The sequence below is a fragment of the Sinocyclocheilus anshuiensis genome, unplaced genomic scaffold, assembly GCF_001515605.1.
Source record: "Sinocyclocheilus anshuiensis isolate Anshui unplaced genomic scaffold, SAMN03320099.WGS_v1.1 scaffold387, whole genome shotgun sequence".
Taxonomy (NCBI): domain Eukaryota; kingdom Metazoa; phylum Chordata; class Actinopteri; order Cypriniformes; family Cyprinidae; genus Sinocyclocheilus; species Sinocyclocheilus anshuiensis.
In genome coordinates this window covers 1581811-1595219 of record NW_015549624.1, presented here as the reverse complement: position 1 = coordinate 1595219, position 13409 = coordinate 1581811, and positions in this window count along the sequence as shown.

The window sequence follows — 13409 nt, the reverse complement described above, 5'->3', positions numbered from 1 at the left end:
GAAAGACGCAATGGTGAGTAAATGATGACAGAACTTTCATTTCTAAGCAAACTGTCCCATAAACTCATGGTTGTCTATGCAATGAGTCTGTCCTCCTACTTTAGCAACGTGAACAAACCGTGGATGTAAAGCTAAAGTGTGGTGAGACAATAAAGGCTGAGGTTTGAAAAAAGGGGCTAAATGGCTCAACCAGACCGAGGTCCAGTAAAGTACAAAGCATACTAAAAGACAAGATTGCTCCTATTGTGTTTCTTGGCTGTATTTCCCCACAGAGCAGCCTCTATCTTCCGAGACCCTGCGGGCTTCATATCAAACCTTCAAAAAAGAGGCATAAAAAAAGAACAAAAAGATAGACTGCGAGCGAAAAAGAAATCACTTTTTGGAGTACACTGAAAATAGATCTGCAATGACTGGCTCGTAGAATTTCATCTTTATTCTACCTGGAACACAAAAGACTAATCATGGCCATCACAAAGGCCGTGTTCCCATCGCTGAGTGAGTTATAGCTCAGGCTGAGCCTCCATAAAGGTGCAGTGGTTGCGCAGCCGCCGGATTAGAAGAGAGGTGGCGCTGTTCTGTGGATCTCGCTAAAAATACCGATATCTTTTTATCGGACATTTGGCTTGTTTCGAGTGTGGCATGTCTGGTAAATGAAAACAGAACATGAATGCTTGTTAGCCCGTCGTGTTAAACTGATGTGTAACTCATCTCTGTTTGTGCTACAGGCCTGAATGATGCCTTAAGTTGTGTGGTTTGTTGAGGAAAGCTGTGCTATTACTTCTCTAAGTGATCAGTATTTTAACTGGTACAAAAAAATTCTTAGACTTGCATTTGCAGAATGAGGTGAGGAGGGCATTTTTGATTTATTGCACGTACGAGCACCATTCACATTTCTTTAGAAGAAATGGCAGATGATGAAACTAGCACAACATGTTCTATTCTGTGTTCTTTTTAATTCTTTTTAATTATTTATTTGTTTAGTAATTTATTTATTTTCTTTAAAGTGTCTATTTTTAATTACATTTATTTTATTGTATTTTTTTATTATTTATTGTTTTGTTTTTATTATTTGTCATTTATATATTTGTTTTGGTTTTATTTATTTTCTTACTTCATTTAAATATTTTATTTTTTATTTATTTTTTAAATAGTTTTTTTTTTATTATTTTTGTTTTATTATTTTACTTAATTTATGTTAAACAATCTTTATGTTTAATTATATTATTTTTTAATTCTATTTTTCATTTTTGACTAATTTTGTCATATTTATTTCGGTTTAATGTTTTTTACTTTATATTAAACAGTCTTTGTTTAACAATATTTATTTTATACATTTATTTTAATTATATTTGTTAGTTTCAATTAGATCTATTTTTGTTTTAATTTGTTGTTTTTTTTTCTTTTTGTTGTTTATTTATTTTTTATGTTAACTGAAAAATGACTGAGGAAAATACGAATATTTTCTGTTTTCAGTTTTACTGAGTTCAAGAAAGGCAGGTGTGTTTAAAGTCATTTTTTATCTAGAAACAAAGATTAAAAAAAAATACTAGACCTTTTTCGTGGCATTTGAATTGAACTGTGTGCCGTTTAAGAGTGTTTCTTGGACAGACTTTTAGTTTTCTGATGGATCCCACTTTTGGAGGTGTTTGAATTCCTTTTAGGGCCTTTCTTTGGTCCATCCCTCAAAAGGTACAGCTAAAGCTCATCTAATTGGTGGTTCATCTTTAATTAGTTTGGCTCTTTTGCACGCCTGCCATCAGGAATTGAAAGCAGTGGAATGATAGCTGACATCACCACCCCTTCACGTCCTCCATCCCTTCCAACCCCGTCTGATTCATTTCATCTTCATTTCCCTAGATCCTGTTTTTAAAGTTTTATTTAGGCTGTCATTTATTTAATAAGGGATTATTTATTTAGCGCATCAAATAATTCTGGAATGAATATTTATATATTTGTGGGGGCTTTAAATATTTACATGGTCCCCTCCACTTTCGCTGGTGCCAAGCCACAGTAATGAGTGTTGTTGTTGGATATGCAGCGGAATAACAAGACTGGTTTCAAAGTAAATAATCCTTTGCATATATTTGCACTTAATTGCTTTGAATGTATTATGAGAGTTGATGCTCTGATATAAGTGTAATTTGAAGTATAAAACGGATGGAGCGGGGTCGAGGTGGTGTTATTGCATATGAATTATGTTAGTATGAATTTGAATGGTTTCGCGACTTAGCGACTAGCATTGCAACGTTTGCTATGTTCGTTTGTGAAACCCTGGTTTCCTTCTGACCTCTTGACCTGACGTCGTCCTCGCCATGTTCCAGTAATCCTGAAAGCCACTTAAGCCCACTTTCATTTCTTACCACTTGTTTTACATGGATTTTTTTTTTTTTGCGTAACAGTCGACCTCACACACGTTTGGTTTGCTAGCATTGGTCACATCTTTAAGTGCGCATTATTTTAAAGATCCGTTACACCTGACAACCCAGCAGCAAAGCCACGTAACCTGCCACTGGTTCGAAACAACCATTGTTCTGTTCCAAAACCTAGTGAACTGCCTACTTAAGGTGCGCTCACATTAACAATGTTTCGGCAAAACTTTGCAGATAAAAAATGTACATTGCCTTATACATTGTCAACAGTGTAGCATTATATAAAAGTTCACAAAGATATCACTTTCAAATCAAGCAGCTTTTTGTTGCTCAACTTGGTGAATCCACGTGTTCAACTTGAACCAGTTGCGAAATTTGTGTTGGGAAATCTTTCGCTGTCACAAAATTATTGATCGCGTGGGTTCCTATTGAAATCACTGGATTTCGTACACAAAATGTGTTCATATTTAGGCAACAAGGGGTCACAGTCTACAGATAGGAAGACCGTTCCAAAAGATGTTATCTTAATGTGGCACTGCATGTATCCTTCACCAAGAACGCAATCCCAGAATTCATTGCAGCGAGATAAGTGGGAAAAAATCCAAAGTTTAATTTAACATAGAAAACTATCACAAATAGTTCAGTCAAAAACTGTTTGTGTGAGTAACGTCTTTTTACCCTTATACGAGTATTGTACTGTTAGTTAGTGACATGCTAACATCAAACTCTATTGAAATCATTGTGAGTTGAGCCTCCTGTGCGAAGCTCACTTTGGTACAGAGGCCTAGTGCGAACATTAGCGCTCATTTTAGCCAAAATCAAATGTGGCATTGCACATATTATTTGCTGAGAAAGCAATCCCAGAATTCATTGCAGCAAAATAAGTGGTAAAAAAAAAAAAAAAAATGTCCGACAGGGAGAGAAATGTCAATTGAATATAAACTATTTCATTCAATGAGGAAAAGTATCAAGATTAATTTACTCAATGTTTGTGTGTTGGGTATTTTTATCTTTATTAAGAGTATTTCGCTGTTAGCTTAGCAACATGCTAACATCAAACTCTACTGAAATTGATTGTGAGTTAAGTCCCTTGTGCGAAGCTCACTTTAGAACAGAGGCCTAGGGTGAACATTAGCTGAAGTCAGCACTCATTTTAGCCAAAGTCAGATGTGGCATTGCATGTATTATTTGATAGAAAGCAATCCCAGAATTCATTGCAGCAAGATAAGTGGGGGGAAAAAATCCAAAATGTCTGACAGGGAGTGAAATGCTGATTCATTCAGCATGGAAAAATAATTCAGTTTACTCGATGTTTATGTGAGTTTTATTATTCATATTAAGAGTATTGCGTTGTTAGCTTAGCAACATGCTAACATCAAACTCTTTTGAAATTTATTTTGTCTCCTGTGCGAAACTCACGTTGGAACAGGTCAATCCAGGCAAACATTTATAGTCTATGGCTAGTGTTTATAGCCTATTGTCTAGTGTGAACATTAGCTGGAGCATAGCATTCATTTTAGCCAAAATACATGTGGCATTGTATGTATATTTCACTGCAGCAGTGTGATGAGTATGGGGGAAAATCCAAATTGGCCGACAGGGAGGGATAAATATTGGTTGTAAATAAACTTTTATTTCTTTACTATGAAAAAGCTTACTCAAAAATTATTTTACCTAATGTTAATGTGAGTTGCATCTTTTTAGCCTTATTACAGTTATTGTGCTGTTAGCTTAGCAACATGCTAACATCAAACTCTTTTGAAATCGATTGTGAGTTTACTCTCCTGTGCGAAGCTCATGTTGGACCAGAGGTCATTCCAGGCAAATGTTTATAGCCTAATGTAACGTATGGCCTAGTGCAAACATTAGCTGGAGCGTAGCGCTATCTAGCTAGACTGTTCAATCAGAGGTTGTCTCCATACTATTCCCACGGCCCCTAATGAGCAGCTCCTAGCAGGTGCGCAGGGCGAGTAGCACCCTGATTTGTTCTGCATGCTAAATATGGCCTGTAATCTTTATTCTTCTGAGTAGCTTATTAAAAGTGAAAGGAAGATGAAACCTTCGAGCGTGCGGACCATTCCTTTTCTCCTACTGTTTATCATCGGATCTTTTTCCTCCCTTAATATTGAGGTTATAGTAACCTTAGTGGGTGATAGATGTGACGTGTGACTTCAGGTAATAATAGCCATGATGGATCCCTACCTGAACCCAGGAGATGTAATCTTGCAGGATGCGAAAGATAAAGTGGCAGCCGGTTGAAAGATACACATGTAGCAGCGGCGCCCATCCAGCGACTCACTTTATCACAAGGCAGACAACACCAGGGTGTCCAAATTTATGACGGCTTGCTGTGTCTTTAATTCATCAATGGTTAACTCAGCCCCAAGTGTATTCATCGGTATCTGCTGGTTGGTGAATAACGTCTTATCTAGAGAGTAAATACTCTGTTTGTTTGTGTTTCTGTTGTCTAATTTGAATTATAATTATGTAGCTTCAGATTTCAGCTGCAGAGACATTCATGAAATGCGAGCAGACCAATTTTTACCCGAATATCTTAATGATAAAAAAAGCTTATGAATATGATCATTAAAATATATATATCTGCATACATATTGTGTTTGCAATAGTGATGGTCTTTTATTAATGTTAATCAAACAACAAAACTTACTGCTCTTGACTAAATAATGTTTTGTTGAATAACTTTTAATGTTAATTTACAGTTTATTCAATTTCTGTAGCCTATTTAAAACACGTTCATAATTTAGAAAATGTAGTTAATACTTGCATCATTAATGATTTATTTTATCCACCCGCGACCCACCCGCAAATAATCAGAATGCATTTTTTTATTACCCGACCCACCCGATCCGCGGATTATCCGCAGCGCCCGCGGATATAACCGCCATCCGCGCTTCACTAGTTTGCGAGCTTAAATTTTGTATGGCTTTTCAGTTTTGCAATATTTTACGATAGAGATTTGTTGCAGGCTGGACTCAAACCTGAATCACCTACATGACCATCACAGCTCAGTATATATAATAGAATATAGTACAAGTATTTAGGGCACGAATTGTCATTCAAACATGCATTTTAGCATGGCCGCAATGCTGTATTTGACCAATCAGGATCCAGGACCAAAACTATCTGTTTAATATGCACTATATTGACCCCAAATTGCCAGATTGATAGTCAAGTGATATCTAAATGCAAAAGCTAAGTGTTTTATTTTAGAATACAAAAAGCATCACGCAACGAGGCTAATAACACTCTCGCATATGTGTATAGCCTCCTGCTCCGATCTCCCAGCGCAACAAAAGCGCGCGGTACAAGGTGGCACAGTCATTGCTCCATTAGCAGGTAATTAATGATGCTCATTTGTGTAACTGTTATTAAGCCCTTTGAAAGATTGTTTGTGTTCAAATAAAATGAAACGCATCCCAGAAGCCATCCATTGTGGCGGGCGAAGATTAAAAGAGCAGTAACGCTCTTTGAAAAATGTTATTTTATCGATGGCGATTTTTCACCATACCCTCTGGGCCGCCGCTGACAGGGAAATGCTGTAGTCCTCCTTCATGTTGATGTCCTTTTTTAGTCTACAGTACCTGGGAGAACAGTAAGTGTGACTGATTCATTCCTTGACCAGTAAAAGGTGTCAGCCAGGTGAGAATGGATGTGGTGGGTATTGACAAGAAGAAATGCCTGCCCTGTTGTCCTGTTCAGTCAGCACGGATAAAGAGACTGGGAAAACGAGTGTGTTCTGAACAGAAGCTACAGCGACTCTTTCCTGGTTTTGACCAGGGCAGGGCCTCACTGTTAGCGGTATTTTTGCCTCTGGTTTGAAACCTAGTGAGCTGTCTAGCTAGGCAGTATTTTCAGGCAAAATATGATGGCCAGAAATGCTGTCTTGGTAGGCAGCTCACTACATTTTTAGACACAGTTGTCGTCATCAGTTCAATCTTTCTTTGGGTAGTTTAGATGCTAGCTACACTGTATGTTTATTGTTATATCATGTGCAAATAGCAAGGATTTTTGTTTGTTTTTGTTTTTCTACACACATGAATTCATACCTCAAATCATCTTGTCAAGGTGCGCTAACAATTTTTGGGACTTAATTTGCCAGGCGAATGAAAAGCTGTGTTAAAATCTACTCTGAAAACCTCTGTATCTAAAATGCTAAAATGTTTCCGAAAACCTTAGCAAACACACAGCAATGTGTCAAAAAGTACTCTCAGAAGTTTAGCAAACCTTAGCACCTTTAGCAATGCAGAGCAGCATGCTAAAAACGACCTAGAAAACCTCAGTAAACCCTTACGAAAATTAACCATGGTTTTGTTATAGTAAAATTGTAGTAACCATGTTTTTTTGGCGCATTGATTACCATTTGTATAACCATATTTTTACTACAAATACCATGGATAAACTATGATTAGTGTAGCAGACCATGGTTAATTTGTGGTTACCATGGTTTAACTGTAGTAACCATGTTTTAAAACCATGGTTAATTTTCACATAGCAACATCTTAAAATGTGTTTAGAGAACTTTAGCAAGCATATGTGTTAAAATTACCCTGCTGTAAAAAAACAAAAAACAAAAAAAAGAAACCATCACAGAAATTCTAATGTTTTCACAGCAAATACCATTCCAAACATTACACACCATCAACTTTTAACCATTAAAACTATTAAAACATGGTTTACTGTAGTGTGTTTTTGGACATTTTCCATTAAGATTTAGTGGTTTTAACAAGCCACCAATAAAAGGCGACCAATTACCAGTAGAGACCAACATGGTCCATTACAGTTTCCATTAAAACCAATCAAATTCCCATTATGACCAGTAAAACAATTACAAATTCTGTGATAGTTTCTTTTGTTTTGGTTTTTTTTCAGCAGGGTACTCTTAACACCTTAGCATCTGTTTAGCAACATGTTAAAACAACTGAAAAAAAAAAAAAAAACTTAGCAACCTCATAGTAACATGTCAAAAAGTACTCACAGAATATTAAACCTTAGCATCTCTAACATTAGCAACAGCATAACAGCATGCTAAAACGAAAAAAAAGAGCAAAATTTTAAAATATGTTCAGAGAACTTTAGAAAATGCAAATTAAAAGCTACTCTGAAAAACTTAGCATCTGCTTAGCAATATGGTAAAAACAACACCAAAAACCTTAGCAACCTCATAGCGATGTCAAAAAGTGCTCACGGAAGCTTAGCAAACCTTAGCATGTGTACCTTTAGCAACAGCATAGCAGCATTTTAAAATGTGTTTAGAGAACTTTAGCAAACGTGTTTAAAAACTTGTTAGCATCTGTTTAGCAAAATGCTAAAAGTAACTCAAAACCTTTTCAACCTCATATCGACATAACTACTTACAGAAACTTGGTAAACCTTAGCATTTAGCAGCCGTTAAATCTGAAAACCTTAGCATCATTGTTGCTACATACTAAAATGACTCTTAAACCTTAGCAACCTCATAGGGACATGTTAAAATGTGCTCAGAAAACCTTAGCAAACATGTTCAAATCTAGTCTGAAAACCTTAGCATCTGGATAGCAACATGCTAAAACCACTTAAAACATAATGGCAAGCTTGTTAGCTTGTGAGGTGGGAAAATAATGTCTAATTTCAGTTTTTCCATTTTAAATGTGCAAAATACCATCACAGGGCAAAATAGTGGTTAATTTTAAGGACTCTTCACTTTGGCATAAGGGTGCAGATGTGCAAGAACCATTAATGTAACCGAATGAGAAGAAAATAATTCAGTTCCAGTGTTTTCACCCAACCGTAGTTGTTTTTGTGCTCCTGCAGTATTTTTAGGCTTTATTTCATGCCATTTACAGTGTCTCCATGCCTGGTATAATCCGGCCTTTATTCCTCTCTATATGAGATAGTATCGTTTCCTCTCGCTGGTGTCCACTGGCGGCTCTGTATCTGTATCCTGGAGTGAATGGCCCGGCTCTTTTACAGGGATCTGATTTCCCTCAAGAGAGGATCATGTTGGCTCCTTTTTTCTGCAATCCAGCGAGGGAGGAAATTTTGCTGGGCTTTTTTACTGATTGAGAGAGAGAGAGAGAGAAAGCCAGGAGGGATTGGGTGGAGAAATGAAAAGTAGTTTGTGAACAAACGTAGAGGCAGATCACTCAGTGGCAACAGTACACATCCAACACACACACTGGCACACTAACAAACAGGCACTAGGAAGAAACATCTCTTTGGGGTTTATATTTAGCATCTGGTATGAAATATTGCATAAATAACGTGAATAAGTCACAGACACTGTCATAAGTCACTCCTTAAAATCTGCCATTGCAACACAACAATATGCCTTTATTTGGTTAGAACTGACACTGTGGTCAAACAATTTAATATCAAAATAATCACAGGCCAAACTATGTAAGAAATATAATCATATTTTAATATTCATAAGTATATTGTGTATATATATATTTCTTCTGCTACTCCAAAATGTTGTTGTTGTTAATAGTATGTTTTATATATTTAGCTTACAATATTTTACAATTGAAAAATATTGTATTATTGTCATTGTTAATAATAATAATAATAATTGTGCATTGTTTGTTTACAATTTAATACAAATGCATTGCTGTTATTATTATTGTTAATAATGTTATTTTTATTTTGAAGTTTAATAATAATCATTAATAATAATCAATTTATTACTGTTATTGTTGTATAAACAGTGATTTAATATATTTTGATTATCATATTTTACAATTTATTAATAATTAATTGTTGTGTTTAACAACAACATTATTATTATTATTATTATTATTGTTGCTGTTATTATTATTAACAACAACATTTGTTATTAAATTGTCAAATAAGATGATGATTATTATTATGATGACGATGATGATTATTATTATTAAAATATTACAATATGCTATTTTTATTTTATATGTATTTATATTTTATATAATGTAATATAATATTGTATTGTATAATCTATTAATTGTATATTATAATAAAGATGAATACAGTAGCATATAAGATTCAATATAAAAACCAGACCAATTACTTTTATCATTTATATTAATGATATAAATACAGTTTATTTATTTATGTATCATGTAAAATGTAAATTATATGTTAATGCATGTAAAATAAGGTTGGATCTTATGAATATTTATGCTATTATAAAAAGTAAATAGGCGGCGTGATGGTTGTCAGTGATCTGTAATGCCGCAAACATTACGATGACTTTATTAAACAGAGGGAAATGAAAGAGGAGAGTCTGGCTGGGCCAGCAGACTCAGGGAGGAACTGGCTCTTTGTCATTGCTGTTAGCATTAGCCAGAGATTTGCATACATTTCTGTGGGAAAGCATTAAAGGAACACAACAAAGAAAGGAAAAGACTAATGCACTATTGAAAGTCTCCCTTTCAAGATTTAAAGAAGCTCCATTAGAAATGGATGACTGCTCATGTAGTTTTTATTACATTTTCTGTCAGTGCTCTCCGCTCCTCCTGTGGAAATCTTTGATTATGGTCCAGGTTTGGAAGAGAATGAGAGGAGAAAGAGGAGGTGGAGGAGGCGCGGAGGCTATTGTGTTTGTACCGTGCAGATGCTGTTTGCTGTCTTCAGCAGCGGTGTGTTTGTTATTTCATAAGTGCAGCTTTTAAATCTCAATAAAACTGTCTACAAACAAAGTCCCTCAATGTCTAGTTTAGTTAGAGGAATATTAATAGAATTGTGTTTGTGTGTGATTGTTTTTTGTTTGTTTTGCTGTTGTTTTTTGTTGTTGTAAAAAGCAGTCTCAGTTTTGCATGTAGAGATTTTATAAATTCACAACAACAACAACAACAATAATAATAATAATATTATTATTATTATTATTATTTTGTGAATCAATATAATATTTTATAAAACTATTTCAATATATGAGTATATGGTGTATATATAGTTCTACTACTCCAAAATTAAGAATAAAGTAATACGTAATAATAGTATATGTTCATTTTATGTTTTTATTCTAAATATATAATCTTATTATTTATTAACAATTTTGTGTAATATAGGTATATGATATATATGGTTCTTGCTTACTCTGTTTGCTTCAAAATTAAGAAATGTAATCATTCAAAATAAGAATAAGAATAGTGTGAAGCAATAGTGTACATTTTTATATGTTTATTATAAATATATAATTTATATTTATATAAAATATTTGATTTATTATTGTATGTATTTTTTTTACATATAGGTATGTGGTATATATGGTTCTTGCTTACTACAACATTTATAATAATAATAATAATAATAATAATAATACTATAAAAATAATGTTAATTTTATGTTTTTGTTCTAAATATATAATTTCATTATTTATTAACTATTTTATGTAATATTTAGATATAGTTGTATGGTATATATGGTTCTTGCTTACACAGTGTACAGCAAAATTATTATTATTATTATGTAAAAATATATTTTTAAATATATAAAATATATTGTTTTTTTTTTTCATTTTAAATATATAATTGTATTATTAGAATTATAAGTTGTAGATATTTTTATGTGTATGCTTACTCAAATGAATATAATTATAAAAATAATAACAACAATAATAATAACTGTTTATCTACTGAAAGGGTTGTTTTTTTATATGTTTTGTTAGCTAAAAACAGAGTATTATTATTATTATTCATTTTCTTTCTTTCTTTTTTTGTGAGGCTTTTGACATTATTGACAAAGTCTATTGAGAGGGCACAGGAAACAATGGATAAAGACTGGGACCCAACTCAAACCATATTCAAACCTGTCTCTCTTGAGCCATGTGAACTTACTGCTAGGCCACATCTCCAACAGTTGACATTTTCAATAAACAAGCACAGAAGCAACTGGGCATCTAAATGACTTTTGTGAAAAAGCATTATTTCATATGTGCCGCTCGTCATTACAGCGGGCAGTAGCGCTGCAGCTGGGGATCAATCAAAACCCACTTCAAATGTGCCCACATGCCACTTTTATGTTAGGACGCCACGCTGTTCAAAATAGGGTGTTTTTCACTTGTGTTTTTGATTACTGCACAGGTGGAGTTGTTCTCCTCATGGGGCCCCGGGAGCCAAATGAAACCTGCCCCCCTTGAGTGCTATCTCTTCTCCCCAGGATGGGCTAATCTACATTGGGCAGGGGACTGTTAGTTTTGGGGGGTACAGGCTTGAACGTGCCTCCACATCTGGCTAGCACTTCCAGGCTTTTGTGGATGGCGGGGCTGGGATTCTTTATGTGCACCCAGTCAAGTCGGAAGAGCGAAAAAGAGGTTAGCTCTGGCTCCCGGCAATATTTTCCATCACTTCTCCCACGCTGACTAATCGTATCAGTTTTACTGGTTGATCAGTTCGAAGTGTTTTATCTCTGAACTCGTGTCCGTCCAGAACAGAAGCATCTGCGTATCCTGCTCTTGTTCTTTTCCGTTAACGTTACAGGAATCTCCACTTTCCCAGCAGGTGTCAGTGTATTATAACCAGGACCTTATTTTCTAGGATGTCCATGCTTCCATGTAGAAAAGCTGGAAATTTTAGGTAATTTGTGTATTATTGACCTGGAAGAGTCATTGAAATCAATTCAGTCTTTGTAGTTGTGGCCAAAACAGACATGGTGATAGTTATTTGCATGTTAAAACGTATGCAGCATATTTAAGCATAACATTAAAACATATGCTGACACGCTTCATTGAAATAGATTAAAAACAAAACAATAAAAAGTAAAACTAATGATTTTAAATGCTACATGTGAGTTTAGGCATTACAACATTATAATGTATGAGATAAAAACTGATATTCATTTTAAGATTTGATGAAAAGTATTATTTAACACTGAAGGTTAATTTAAATGTAGGGGGAAAATGAGACTATACAAGTAAATATCCAGTATTTTCTGATACTGATAAAAAAAAAAAAAACTTTATCACTTGATAACCAATATACTGTAAAACTGATATATTGTGCATTTTTTCTAGTAAATACATTAAAAAAAGTTACACTCTATTGTAATGGCTTTTAAATCGAGAACAAAATCAATCAATCAATCAATCTCTAATATGACTTGATAATGTATATATATATATATATATATATATATAGGGTTTTCAAGTATAACTGTGGGAACTGTGATTCACTCTTATCTGAAACCCATGAGAATGAACCCTCAATACAGCCCCATTGAACTCCAGCGTTTCTCTTCAGACAATCCCAGACTTTATTTCCAGTGTGACTGTGAATGAGCTCCAGTGCGACAGTCAGAGAGGTCAAGATTCAACAGGTCCGTTGAGTGGGTGAAATCTGTTCCCGGAGCAGGTGTGTCGAGCGCGGGCTGGGAATGCACCTGCACGTTTGCCCGCTGTGGTCGAGCTTTAACAAAGACACAGATCCCGAATCACAACGCAAATGCAAAATAAAAACTGCTTCCTGCGTGTGTAGTTGAATTTCACTCCCCACTGGCTTTGCAGATTCTTGTTTCGAGGGAAGTTCGTTATTTTCTGAGCTCAGGATACCAGCAGCTGAGTCTTGTCCTTACCTAGATCTCAATTTATTATTATTAGTAGTAGTAGTAGTAGTAGTAGTAGTAGTAATAGTAGTAGCAGTATTAGCAGTAGTAGTAGTAGTAATAATAATAATAATAATTATTATTATTATTATTATACATAATTGTCAAATATGCAATTTATATAATTATAATATAATGAATTATTATAATTAGCTATTTATACTTATACTTAATATACTTATTGTATACTTAATATTAATCATAATTTATTGTCAATTAAAATATTAGTAGTAGTAATATTACTATTATTATTCAAAATAGTTACATTAAAGGTAATACGTAATTTATTATTTTTTAGTGTAAACCCCCCACAAAATCTGTTTTGTATATACATTTTTTTTTTAGAATATAATACATTTTCTTCCATTGTTAAATATATAAAATAAAAAATTGCAAAAACATTTTTTTTAACAGACTTATTTTAAATGTTACATAAGCTTAACAATTGACAGTAAAGTAAAAAATAGT